General features: G+C 37.3%; 1 protein-coding gene and 1 pseudogene across 1 annotated transcript in view; both read right to left on the minus strand.

The window, feature by feature from the left end:
- LOC123316425 (dynein axonemal heavy chain 3) overlaps positions 1-12478 on the minus strand; it is a 2043583-nt gene that overhangs the window by 1138053 nt on the left and 893052 nt on the right. The window lies entirely within an intron of this gene.
- On the minus strand, positions 6928-7005 carry LOC123318102 (annotated as a pseudogene).

A 12478-nucleotide genomic window follows, 5' to 3' on the forward strand; every position in this document is an offset into this window, starting at 1 on the left:
ATATATATATATATATATATATATATATATATATATATATATATATATATATATATATATATATATATATATATATATATATATATATATATATATATATATATATATATATATATATATATCAAGAATGATCACGCCTAAACGGGGGGGCAATGAATAAAATAATAAGGATAAATTCATATGCATACCACCCGACGATATGAATATCGAAAAGTGTTACGATCTGAATTGAGCTAGCCAATTTGCCATCGTCAAGGCCCCAAATGGAGTACGTTCCACCGAAGAAAAGCAGATGCTGACCATGGTTTCGGCCTCATTTGGCCTCATCAGAGAGAGAGAGAGAGAGAGAGAGATAGACTTTATTAAACGTTATTATATACAGTATTTACAATGAAATTGTTTTATGTTATAAAGAACACCAATGATAGTTCCTACATATATATGTTTACCTATCTTTTTGGAACAATGGTACAAAACCTTATAATAATTCAAAGTATTAACATATTTTACGTTGTGTTAGAATACAGTGATTTTGATTAATTTTGCAGGGAAAATAAAAGTAAAAAACCCTGCTCTTGGTGTTACAATTTCTTCAGAATTGTGTTTTCATTATTTAATTATGCACTTTCAATCAATGAAAGAATTCAGATATTGCTCGTATTTTTCGAGAAAGATTGGCAGATGTTCGTAAGGGAGAACATGCTTTTTATTTCGACTCTGATTTGTTGATCGAGTTATTGTTATCCGACTGACGGGATCGCTCACATAACATGATTTTTCATAAAATTTGGAAGCTAATTTGTCTATGTGTTCCTTGAATGTCACAATTCCAGAAGAATCGTGGATATTCTTGTGTATTTGTTTTTATTCAAGATCATTCTCAATATTTGATTCTGGAATTTCTGCAAGGGACTTAAGGGTGTTTGTTTTAAGTGACACCAAGCAGGTGCAGCATATGTCATAATTGGTCGAATTAACGACGTATAAATGATTTTTTTATTTTTTGGTTCCAACTTACTGTTTTTGTACAATAGGGAATGTAGGTATTTCTTCGCCGCGCAGGCTTTTCCAGTGAATTTTCGATGTGTTTGTGGAATTTAGTCGGGAATCAAGTTCCATTCCTAGGTATTTCACGGATTCTTTTTGTGCAATTTTCTGGCCGTTGATTTTGGGAGGATTGATTATATTTTTATCATTATATTTTCTACTGAATACGACCATTTCAGTTTTTTTCTCATTCACGCGAATCTTCCATTCGTCGTAATATTGCATTAATGAATTTAGCCTGTATTGTAGAAGCCTTGAGGCTGCTGTTGCGCTAAACGAGTGAGCGTAAATAGCAGTGTCGTCCGCGAAGAGGGCAGTTTTCGTATTTGGGAAACCTGGGAGGTCGTGTATGTATAGGTTGAAGAGTTCGGGTCCAAGGACGGAACCCTGAGGTACGCCTGCTCTAATTGTCTTGGTTTCTGAAGTTGTGTCATTCAATTTCACGGTGAATTTTCTGTCAACTAAGTAAGAGTGAATAAGCTTTATGATAAAAGGTGGTAGTTTAAGCTGTATCATTTTGTATAATAGTCCTTGAACCCAAACTCGATCGAATGCCTTTTCGATATCCAACAACACCATGACCGTATTTTGTTTTTTATTGAACGCATTGATAGTATCCGTGATTATTCTTGTTAATTGATGACAAGAACTATGTTTTTGCTTGAAGCCAAACTGATATGGATTATGCATTTCGGTTTTCTTCAGTGTTTTCTTTAATATATCCAAAACAATTTTTTCTGTAAGTTTACTCAGCATCGACAACAAACTGATGGGCCTGTAGCTGGAAGGGGAATGCTTCTCTTTGCCGGTTTTGTGTACGGGTATTACAAGCGCGGTTTTCCATGAGTTAGGCCAATGGCTGAACTTTATAATTGCATTGATTATATACGTCAGTTGCACGATGGATTTTTTGGAAAGATTCTTAATCAGTTTGTTGTCGATGTCGTCCAGTCCTGGGGATTTGTTGGGAGGAAGGGTTTTGATTAGATTTTTAACATCTGAAGGGTTAGTAAGATATTGGTGGAATACATTATTGTGCTTGGAGTTTAGATACTCAGAGACAACTTTTTCAATGTGACGGTCTGATTAACTATCCGCGCAGCCTATATCGTGAACTTTTTCAGAAGTTTTTGCTAACAATTCGGCTTTTTGATCATCCGTGTCATAATTGATTGAATTGTGGATTAAATTTGGGACGCTACTAGGTTTTTTCTTCAAGGTTTTTGTAACCTTCCACAAGGAACCGTCTGATGGGTTGAGTTTCTGCAGTTTATCGCCCCATTCTCGATTTTTGAAAATTTTTATTTCTTTTTTGATAATTCCAGTGAGTATCTCCGAGTTTATTTTTTCTTGGGGATCGCGAAGACGTTGCCAAGAATGATCACGCCTAAACGGGGGGGCAATGAATAAAATAATAAGGATAAATTCATATGCATACCACCCGACGATATGAATATCGAAAAGTGTTACGATCTGAATTGAGCTAGCCAATTTGCCATCGTCAAGGCCCCAAATGGAGTACGTTCCACCGAAGAAAAGCAGATGCTGACCATGGTTTCGGCCTCATTTGGCCTCATCAGAGAGAGAGAGAGAGAGAGAGAGATAGACTTTATTAAACGTTATTATATACAGTATTTACAATGAAATTGTTTTATGTTATAAAGAACACCAATGATAGTTCCTACATATATATGTTTACCTATCTTTTTGGAACAATGGTACAAAACCTTATAATAATTCAAAGTATTAACATATTTTACGTTGTGTTAGAATACAGTGATTTTGATTAATTTTGCAGGGAAAATAAAAGTAAAAAACCCTGCTCTTGGTGTTACAATTTCTTCAGAATTGTGTTTTCATTATTTAATTATGCACTTTCAATCAATGAAAGAATTCAGATATTGCTCGTATTTTTCGAGAAAGATTGGCAGATGTTCGTAAGGGAGAACATGCTTTTCATTTCGACTCTGATTTGTTGATCGAGTTATTGTTATCCGACTGACGGGATCGCTCACATAACATGATTTTTCATAAAATTTGGAAGCTAATTTGTCTATGTGTTCCTTGAATGTCACAATTCCAGAAGAATCGTGGATATTCTTGTGTATTTGTTTTTATTCAAGATCATTCTCAATATTTGATTCTGGAATTTCTGCAAGGGACTTAAGGGTGTTTGTTTTAAGTGACACCAAGCAGGTGCAGCATATGTCATAATTGGTCGAATTAACGACGTATAAATGATTTTTTTATTTTTTGGTTCCAACTTACTGTTTTTGTACAATAGGGAATGTAGGTATTTCTTCGCCGCGCAGGCTTTTCCCAGTGAATTTTCGATGTGTTTGTGGAATTTAGTCGGGAATCAAGTTCCATTCCTAGGTATTTCACGGATTCTTTTTGTGCAATTTTCTGGCCGTTGATTTTGGGAGGATTGATTATATTTTTATCATTATATTTTCTACTGAATACGACCATTTCAGTTTTTTTCTCATTCACGCGAATCTTCCATTCGTCGTAATATTGCATTAATGAATTTAGCCTGTATTGTAGAAGCCTTGAGGCTGCTGTTGCGCTAAACGAGTGAGCGTAAATAGCAGTGTCGTCCGCGAAGAGGGCAGTTTTCGTATTTGGGAAACCTGGGAGGTCGTGTATGTATAGGTTGAAGAGTTCGGGTCCAAGGACGGAACCCTGAGGTACGCCTGCTCTAATTGTTTTGGTTTCTGAAGTTGTGTCATTCAATTTCACGGTGAATTTTCTGTCAACTAAGTAAGAGTGAATAAGCTTTATGATAAAAGGTGGTAGTTTAAGCTGTATCATTTTGTATAATAGTCCTTGAACCCAAACTCGATCGAATGCCTTTTCGATATCCAACAACACCATGACCGTATTTTGTTTTTTATTGAACGCATTGATAGTATCCGTGATTATTCTTGTTAATTGATGACAAGAACTATGTTTTTGCTTGAAGCCAAACTGATATGGATTATGCATTTCGGTTTTCTTCAGTGTTTTCTTTAATATATCCAAAACAATTTTTTCTGTAAGTTTACTCAGCATCGACAACAAACTGATGGGCCTGTAGCTGGAAGGGGAATGCTTCTCTTTGCCAGTTTTGTGTACGGGTATTACAAGCGCGGTTTTCCATGAGTTAGGCCAATGGCTGAACTTTATAATTGCATTGATTATATACGTCAGTTGCACGATGGATTTTTTGGAAAGATTCTTAATCAGTTTGTTGTCGATGTCGTCCAGTCCTGGGGATTTGTTGGGAGGAAGGGTTTTGATTAGATTTTTAACATCTGAAGGGTTAGTAAGATATTGGTGGAATACATTATTGTGCTTGGAGTTTAGATACTCAGAGACAACTTTTTCAATGTGACGGTCTGATTAACTATCCGCGCAGCCTATATCGTGAACTTTTTCAGAAGTTTTTGCTAACAATTCGGCTTTTTGATCATCCGTGTCATAATTGATTGAATTGTGGATTAAATTTGGGACGCTACTAGGTTTTTTCTTCAAGGTTTTTGTAACCTTCCACAAGGAACCGTCTGATGGGTTGAGTTTCTGCAGTTTATCGCCCCATTCTCGATTTTTGAAAATTTTTATTTCTTTTTTGATAATTCCAGTGAGTATCTCCGAGTTTATTTTTTCTTGGGGATCGCGAAGACGTTGCCAACGTTTGCGGGCGCTGTTTCTTAGTTTAATAAGGTCAACAATATCAGAAGGGAGTGATTCTGCAAAGGGATGAATTGTTTTTATTTTAGTGGTTCGGTTACGTGCGTAAGTTATAGCCTCCGTAAAATTTAATACTTCTTGTTCCAAGCATTCAACGGAATCTATGCAGTTATTGATGACTATTTTGTCATTGAGAATTCTTCGAAATTCTTTCCAGTTGGTGGTTTTATATTCAAAGATCTTCTTGGAAGTCTTGTCCTTGAAATTTCCGAATATTTTAAATTTAACGACATTGTGATCAGAGGGTAATTCAGGTAAGGACTCTAGTTCACTAATCCGGGTAAAGGATTTCGCTAATAAAATATCTATTGTTGATGGGGTAGTGCTATTATAAGGGAATAGGGTTGGACTGGCCGAGTGATGTAAATTGCAGTCTGGGTGTTTTTCTAAGAATTTCAACAACGTTCTTCCATTAGTGTTATTGCTGAGATTTCCCCAAACACCGTGTTTGGCATTTAGATATCCAACAACTAAGGTGTTCCCGGAATACAAAAGGTTTTCTAGGCAGTTTTCACTGAAGTTATTTGACGGACTGTTATAAACGCAAGTTATTCTAGGACCGTTTATGATTTGTATACCTACATTCTCCATTGTGCAATGCGTTTTAGGTAGAATTTTAAATGGGATGGTATTGTCTACTAGAACAGCGACGCCTCCATAGTGTGAGTTATTTGAGCGATCCATTCTAACCATGTGGAAGCCTTTAAATTCAAAAGTATCCGAAGGTGTTAATCTAGTTTCGTTTATGAGGAAAATATTGATGGAATGTTTTTTAACGAAATATGAAATTTCGTGTTTTTTTGCTGCGGACGCCGTCGGCATTCCAGATGGCTAGATTGAGGTATTTATGGATTGTATTCCTAGTCATCTAGGCTATTCACAAAGTTGAAGAAAGTTTCGAATCTTTCTGCGCCAGATTTGCATTTTGACAATTTTTCGTTCAAGGTCCTAACTAATGCTAGAGATTCAGAGACATTTATGAGGTTATTTAGTTTTTTAAACTCATTTTTTAGATCAGAGAATTCACCTGCGGAATGTGGCATTTTGTGTTCTTCTTTTTCTTGATTTTTTTTCTCCTGTTTTCGACGTTCCTCCCAGGGATTTACCTTCGGTGGTGGTGCTGGTACGTATTTCTTTGGAGTTTCTTGTACATTTTTGTTGGCTGTTCTTATGTGGAGTTTTTCCAATAAGTTTAGATATGTTTCGCACTTCGTGCTATTCGCTGGGTGATTTCCATCACAATTTGCGCATTTTGCTGGTGTTTCTCTCGTTTTTGTGCAGTTCATTGTTAGATGACCTTCTGCACATTTCAGGCACTTGTATGGGCTGTAGCAATTCGAAGTTGCATGGCCCCAGGATTGACATCTTCTACACTGGGTGATTTTTTCGTTTGAGTAGTGCCTTTCCCATGTCACTACAGTGAAGTTGATTGTTCTGACGTGTTGTGTCAGGAAACTTAGTTTGGTTTTCTGATCTGTGATAACCAGGTAGGATGGGTTTTTTGTTCCTTTCATTTGGTATATGTTTTTTGTGTTTATTTTGTATTCTGTTAGTTCCTCTTTCAGTTGTTCTGTGTCGAGGTGCTCATTCAGACCTCGTAAAACGAAAGCGTGCGTTTTTTCACTTTTTTTCGAGTAAGTATGGAAAGCAAAGTTATCTGATATGAAATACTTTTTCAAGGTATTATAGGCTTCCTCGCTTTCTACGTAGATGCTTGATGTTTGTGGGTATGCGTATGCGTATCGGATTCGGAGTTTTTCTTCGTCACCGATTATTCTTCGGATTATTTCCACTGTGTTTTTTGAAGATTCCGTGGGCAACTATCGGAGGTGGTCTCAGTTTTGGTTTAGTGGAGTTTGTATCGATTTCCGGGACAGAAGTTTCATTGGACAAGGCATCAAAGCGGTTCTTTAATTTTATTTTTGGCTGGGCAATTTCCATAGGGGTTGGCGTTCCTCCGGGATGGGAATGATTTGGGTCGTCTTCATCGTGAAGACGAATTTTCTTTCTCTTGAAATTTGGAGTACTCATTTTTTAGAGACACTTTTTATCACACACTATGGAGACGTTGGCTCACTTTACTAACACATGCACTAACACAAACACGATATACACGATACACTACAGAAATGATCCTGTGAAGTATGATCTTGATATACTACAGAAATGATCCTGTGAAGTATGATCTTGATATACTACAGAAATGATCCTGTGAAGTATGATCTTATTTGGCCTCATCAGAGCAACATAGCATTTTTCCACGGTGGAGAACGTTTGGAATTGATGGAACTTTATTCAATGTTGTCATGTTCTAGTGGGTATTATTTACCCACAGCGCCATCCAACATGAAACGGTATCCGATTCAATCCCCTCCAGATAGAAACCAAGACGAAGACAATAGCATATGTCCCATATTTTCCCTAATTTATATTTAATTATAAAAAAAATAAAGAAGAATAAAGAATACATTAAGGACATAAATGCGAACACGACAACTCAAATACGCACAAACTTCACCCTTACGCAGCGGCTACGAACGACTATGGGTATCCGCCAAGGCGACAGCCTCAGGACTAGGATGACGTATGGGGAAACATAAAATGAGCATATTATGCTATGCCGACGACGCAGTGCTTATCGCTGAATCAGAGGATGACCTCCAGAGATTATTGTTGGCGTTTTATAGAAGGGCAGAACAACTCAACATGAAGATCTCTAAACAGAAGACCAAATGCATGACCATAGCAAGGGAGCCGTTACGATGCAAATTAGCACTGGAAAACAACACCATAGAGCAAGTCATGTCGTTTGAATACCTTGCATGCAAAGTCACAAGCTCCGGTTTCCTGGAAGATGAAGTGAGGAAACAGACCAACAAAGCCACTTCAATATCAGGACATCTGAGATTCCCAATCTGGAAAAACAAACATCTGAGTATAGACTGTAAGTCGAGGATATACAAAACATATGTTAGACCAATTATGACATATGGCGCGGAAGCAAGGGCCGAAACATCTGAGAGAGAGAGAGAGAAACATAACTTTATTGATACAAAGGATCAATTGGCTACGAAAAAAGTTATGTTTCTCCCTCTCTCTCTCAGATGTTTCGGCCCGTGAATCTTAAGAACAACCGAGATGAAAACCCTGAGGACAATAGCAGGGTATACACTGAACGATAGGCAGAGAAAAGAATCAATAAGGGAAAAGTGTCAAACAGACGATATCGTGAGATGGATAAGGGGAAGAAGAAGGGAATGGAACCAGCACGTAGATAGAATGAGTCCAGACAGGATGGCCAAGATTGCAAGAGACAACATACCACACGGAAGAAGACCCCTGGGGCGCCCACCAGAACGATGGCGAGACAGTTGGCAATCTACATCCCAAGAAACAACAACATAGAGAAACCGGAATTGAACAGGCCTTCTGAAAGAGGAAGAAGATTAAGTCGGATAAACTTTTTAAATCCCAAAAGTTTTGAAAATATTGTTCCTCAACATTATAAGGTTTTCATAATGGTATAGAACGTCGAGATCGAAGCCCGGGATGTCGCCTAAGATAATTTCCGACAAAGTTCAATTCCGGCATTTTTTTCCGTTCATAGCGAAAGGTGCCAAACGTTCTGGAATAGGCACATGGCACGAAGCTCTTTATGGGACCGAGGACGGGCTATGTTGTGTCACGAAGGACCAAATTGATTCTTAAATATATCTTGCCCACTTTTACCCAAATAACCTAAAATGAACAACTAATTACTGAAGCGAATAAAAGGGCGTTATCGGTACTGTATAACCTCACTTCATAACATATAGACTTGGAGAATTTTTCATGTTAAAGGTACCTATCACGTTTTACGCCGTTACGGACTTAGTGGATTTTTGTTCTGACTTTTTTGACATTGGCATTTCGAAAAATCCCCTAAGTGCACTTACGGCCGTTTTCAATAACCTATCTATCCATCAAAACGGTGGATAGATAGATACCAGGGATAGACCAATCTGTCCCTTTGTGCTTATTTACATTTCAATATTCTATCTGCAGATAGCGATTCTTACTGGCCCCAGCGATCTATCCTTTCCTCTGAAATGAGGTCAGATAGACAACCAGAGATAGGAACTTTCATTTTATATTCGCCTACCTGCGTTTCAAAGAAATTTGAAGTAAACCATCGATTGTAAAAAGTATCTCTGGTAGTTCAGTTTTTTGATCTGTCGAATTAGAGCAGTGGAACAGTAAGGGGTAGAGATAAGCGTTGGAAATTGTTATCAGGGTGCATTTCAGTGCTGTTTTTTTGACAATTGAATTGTAATTAACTTTGAAAAATTAATTATTAGAGATGATGAGTTCCATGAAGAAAGTGAATCGGAAGAGACCATAATACAAAAAGTTTATAAAGCACGAGTTGATTACATGATTATTTTGTATGATTACGAGTTCACATGTAGAATTCAACTGAGCAAAGGTGCTGTGAGTGGATTTAATTAATCCATATTTGAGGGCGCAATGTGGGAAAATTGAAACCGAAGAGTTGAAGGATTCGGTCAATCTTCTCCAACTCTCCTCTTTCAATTTATTGTTGGTAGCATTAATAGCTCTGCTTGTAATAACCTCATCAGCTGCTACAAATTCTACCAAACGCATGTCCTCTTTTTTAGTAATTGGTTTTGATTTAGGCCGAAAAAATCATTGCCTTCAGAACTTGAAATTATTGAAAAATGAATATCGATAAACGGCGCTTTCATTTGAAGGTACTTACGGTTGAGGAATTCATTTTCAAGTATTGCGTGGTTCAGAATCTCCACCAACAATTATTGTGATGTATTTATTGCCGTATGCACCTTTCATTGAACGACGTTTAAACATATAATGCTTAAATAAACATTAGGAATTTAGCTCGTTTAATGAAACGGTGCATACGGGTATGTAGTCATACACACACGATTAACCTTTTATCAAATATTTACACTTTCTAGTTTCTAACACACTCCAATATCTCTAACGCTAGAAATGAATTAATGATGTGAGGTCTTATATTAGTGTTCTGTGGTCTGAGCTGAATGGATTCCTATCTATCCTTGCCTTGATATTGATAACGTCAAAAACGATAAATGCAAACCATAGATAGATTACTACAAGGATAGATAGGCAGACAAACTGGAGATAGCGATCTATTACTTATCTTGGATAGATTATTGAAAACGGCCGTTAATAGATTTTGACTGTCAAACATCAAGCTATTGTGGGCTCAGTTTAAATAATGAAGGTTATAGATTCCTTGTTAAGATGGTATTGGAGTTGAAGGCTTTTTAAAAAGCTGCGTTACACCTTTATGGACTTAGTGGGTTTTGGTTGTAGGCTCACGATATACAATTGGTGGCTAATTCTGACGTTGCGTTCTTTGTTAGTGTTAGAGAAAATATCAAAATATGTTATTTTGTTTTCTATGATTTGTCTATGACCTGTCACTTCTATGAAATAAAAAGTCAGTCGTTAACAATCACCAGGTGCATGATTACAGGTTATGGGCCGCTTTCCTTAATTTGCCGAAAATATCGTTTAAAATTCAGTTTTTCGTATTTTTTTTTACAAGAAGATGAGTTCCAACTATATAACAAATATTCCGAAGCTGAAAGGACGCGAAAACTTCGATGATTGGGCGTTCGCTGTGGAAAATTTGTTGGTGCTAGAAGTTGCAGACAAATACCTGAAGCAGGAAGGAACTGAAGGCGCGGCAGCAGCAGCTGATGCTAAGGCACGAGCTAAATTAATTTTGACGATTGACTCATCATTATTTGTGCACATAGAGGACACAAAGACCACGAACGAATTGTGGAAAAAACTACGTGCTTTGTTCGACGATTCAGGATTTTCGATTTTGCTTCGACACCTCATTTCTATACGATCAGAAAACTGTGAGAATATGACGAATTATGTGACACAAATAGTTGAGACTTCTCAACGTTTAAGCGGAACAGGATTCGCTATAAACGAAGAATGGGTTGGTTCATTGTTGCTGTCCGGATTATCAGAGCGATTTATGCCCATGATAATGGCTATCGAACATTCCTCACTTCATATTACTGCCGATTCCATCAAAACCAAATTACTGGATATGGAAACAGAAACGGAATGCAACGGAACATTATTCTCATCGGGAAGTTGGCATAAAAAGAAAATCGCTAAAGGTGGCGACACTAGCAGAAATGTCAACTTCAATGCGCCATCGACGTCAACGTCAAGCCATGTGTCAAACTCAGCTGTCAGAAGTATGAAGATAAAATGTTACAAATGCAAAGACATTGGACATTATCGTAATCAGTGCCCAATTTTAAACGAGAAAGCTGATAAGAAGAAACAAAATCACGCTTTCAGTGCTGTATTTCTCAGCGGCAAATTCAACAAAGGTGATTTTTACATCGACTCAGGTGCAAGTCAACACATGTGTACGAATGAAAGTTGGATGAAAAATCCGTCATACTCTTCGAATTTTCCAGAAATCATCGTTGCCAAATACAAGAAAGTTCCCGTTCGATGTATAGAAGATGTAGGTAGACATCACAACAAATCACAATTTTCACATAACTGTGAAGAATGTATTGTTTGTACCCAGTCCCACAACTAACCTATTGTCAGTCAGTGAATTGATAAAGAACGGAAACAGCGTCGTTTTTTTCGAACCAAATAAGTGCCTTATTCGAAACAAATCAGGTGATTTGGTTGCAGACGCAGATCTGGTTAATGGCGTTTACAAATTGAATTTACAGAGGAAGAATTGTTTGTTAACCTCTACTATTGATGGAGAAACATGGCATCGTCGACTTGGACATATAAACAGTAATGATATGAACAGAATGAAACTTCATGGATTAGTAGAAGGTAGAATATCCAGATCCTTTTAGCTCAAGCAAGTCCAGTTGTGAGATATGTTGCGAAGGTAAGCAAACGAGACTATCTTTTTCCCCTGGATCACGAGCCACTGAAATTTTAGAAATTATCCATTCTGATATCTGTGGCCCGATGGAGAAACAGTCGATAGGTGGTACACGCTATTTCGTCCTATTCATTGATGGTTATAGCAAAATGACATTTATTTACTTCATGAAGGCAAAAAGTGAAGTATTGAAATATCTTAAAGAATTCTAGTCAATGGTGGAGGATTTTCAAAACCAGAAAATGAAAATCTTGAGGACCGACAATGGTCGTGAACATTGTAGCAGTGTATTAGTGTATCAGTGCCTACTTGAAGAATGCTGTTCATCAAAAAACAAATCCATACACGCCCGAACAAAATGGAGTAAGTGAGAGGTCGAATAAAACCATTGTGGAGAGAGCAAGGTGCCTAATATTTGAAGCAAACCTAGGCAAGAAGTTCTGGGCAGAAGCTGCCAATACAGCTGTTTATCTTAAAAATAGGTCTGTAGCTTTAGGCATTGAAAAGACTCCATATGAAGTTTGGACAGGCAAAAAACCAAATTTACAACATATAAGAATATTTGGAAATTCAGTTATGGTTCACGTACCAAAAGAGAAAAGAACAAAGTGGGATCGAAAATCAAGGAAACACATCTTGGTTGGATTCTGTGCCAACATTAAAGGTTACAGGATTTATGATCCAGTAAAGAATCAAGTTACAACCAGTAGAGATGTTCTGATTTATGAAAACATAAGGAAAGAACAGACTGTTCATTTTCCTGTA

This window comes from Coccinella septempunctata, chromosome 7 (assembly GCF_907165205.1).
Source record: "Coccinella septempunctata chromosome 7, icCocSept1.1, whole genome shotgun sequence".
In the NCBI taxonomy this organism is placed as follows: Eukaryota; Metazoa; Arthropoda; class Insecta; order Coleoptera; family Coccinellidae; genus Coccinella; species Coccinella septempunctata.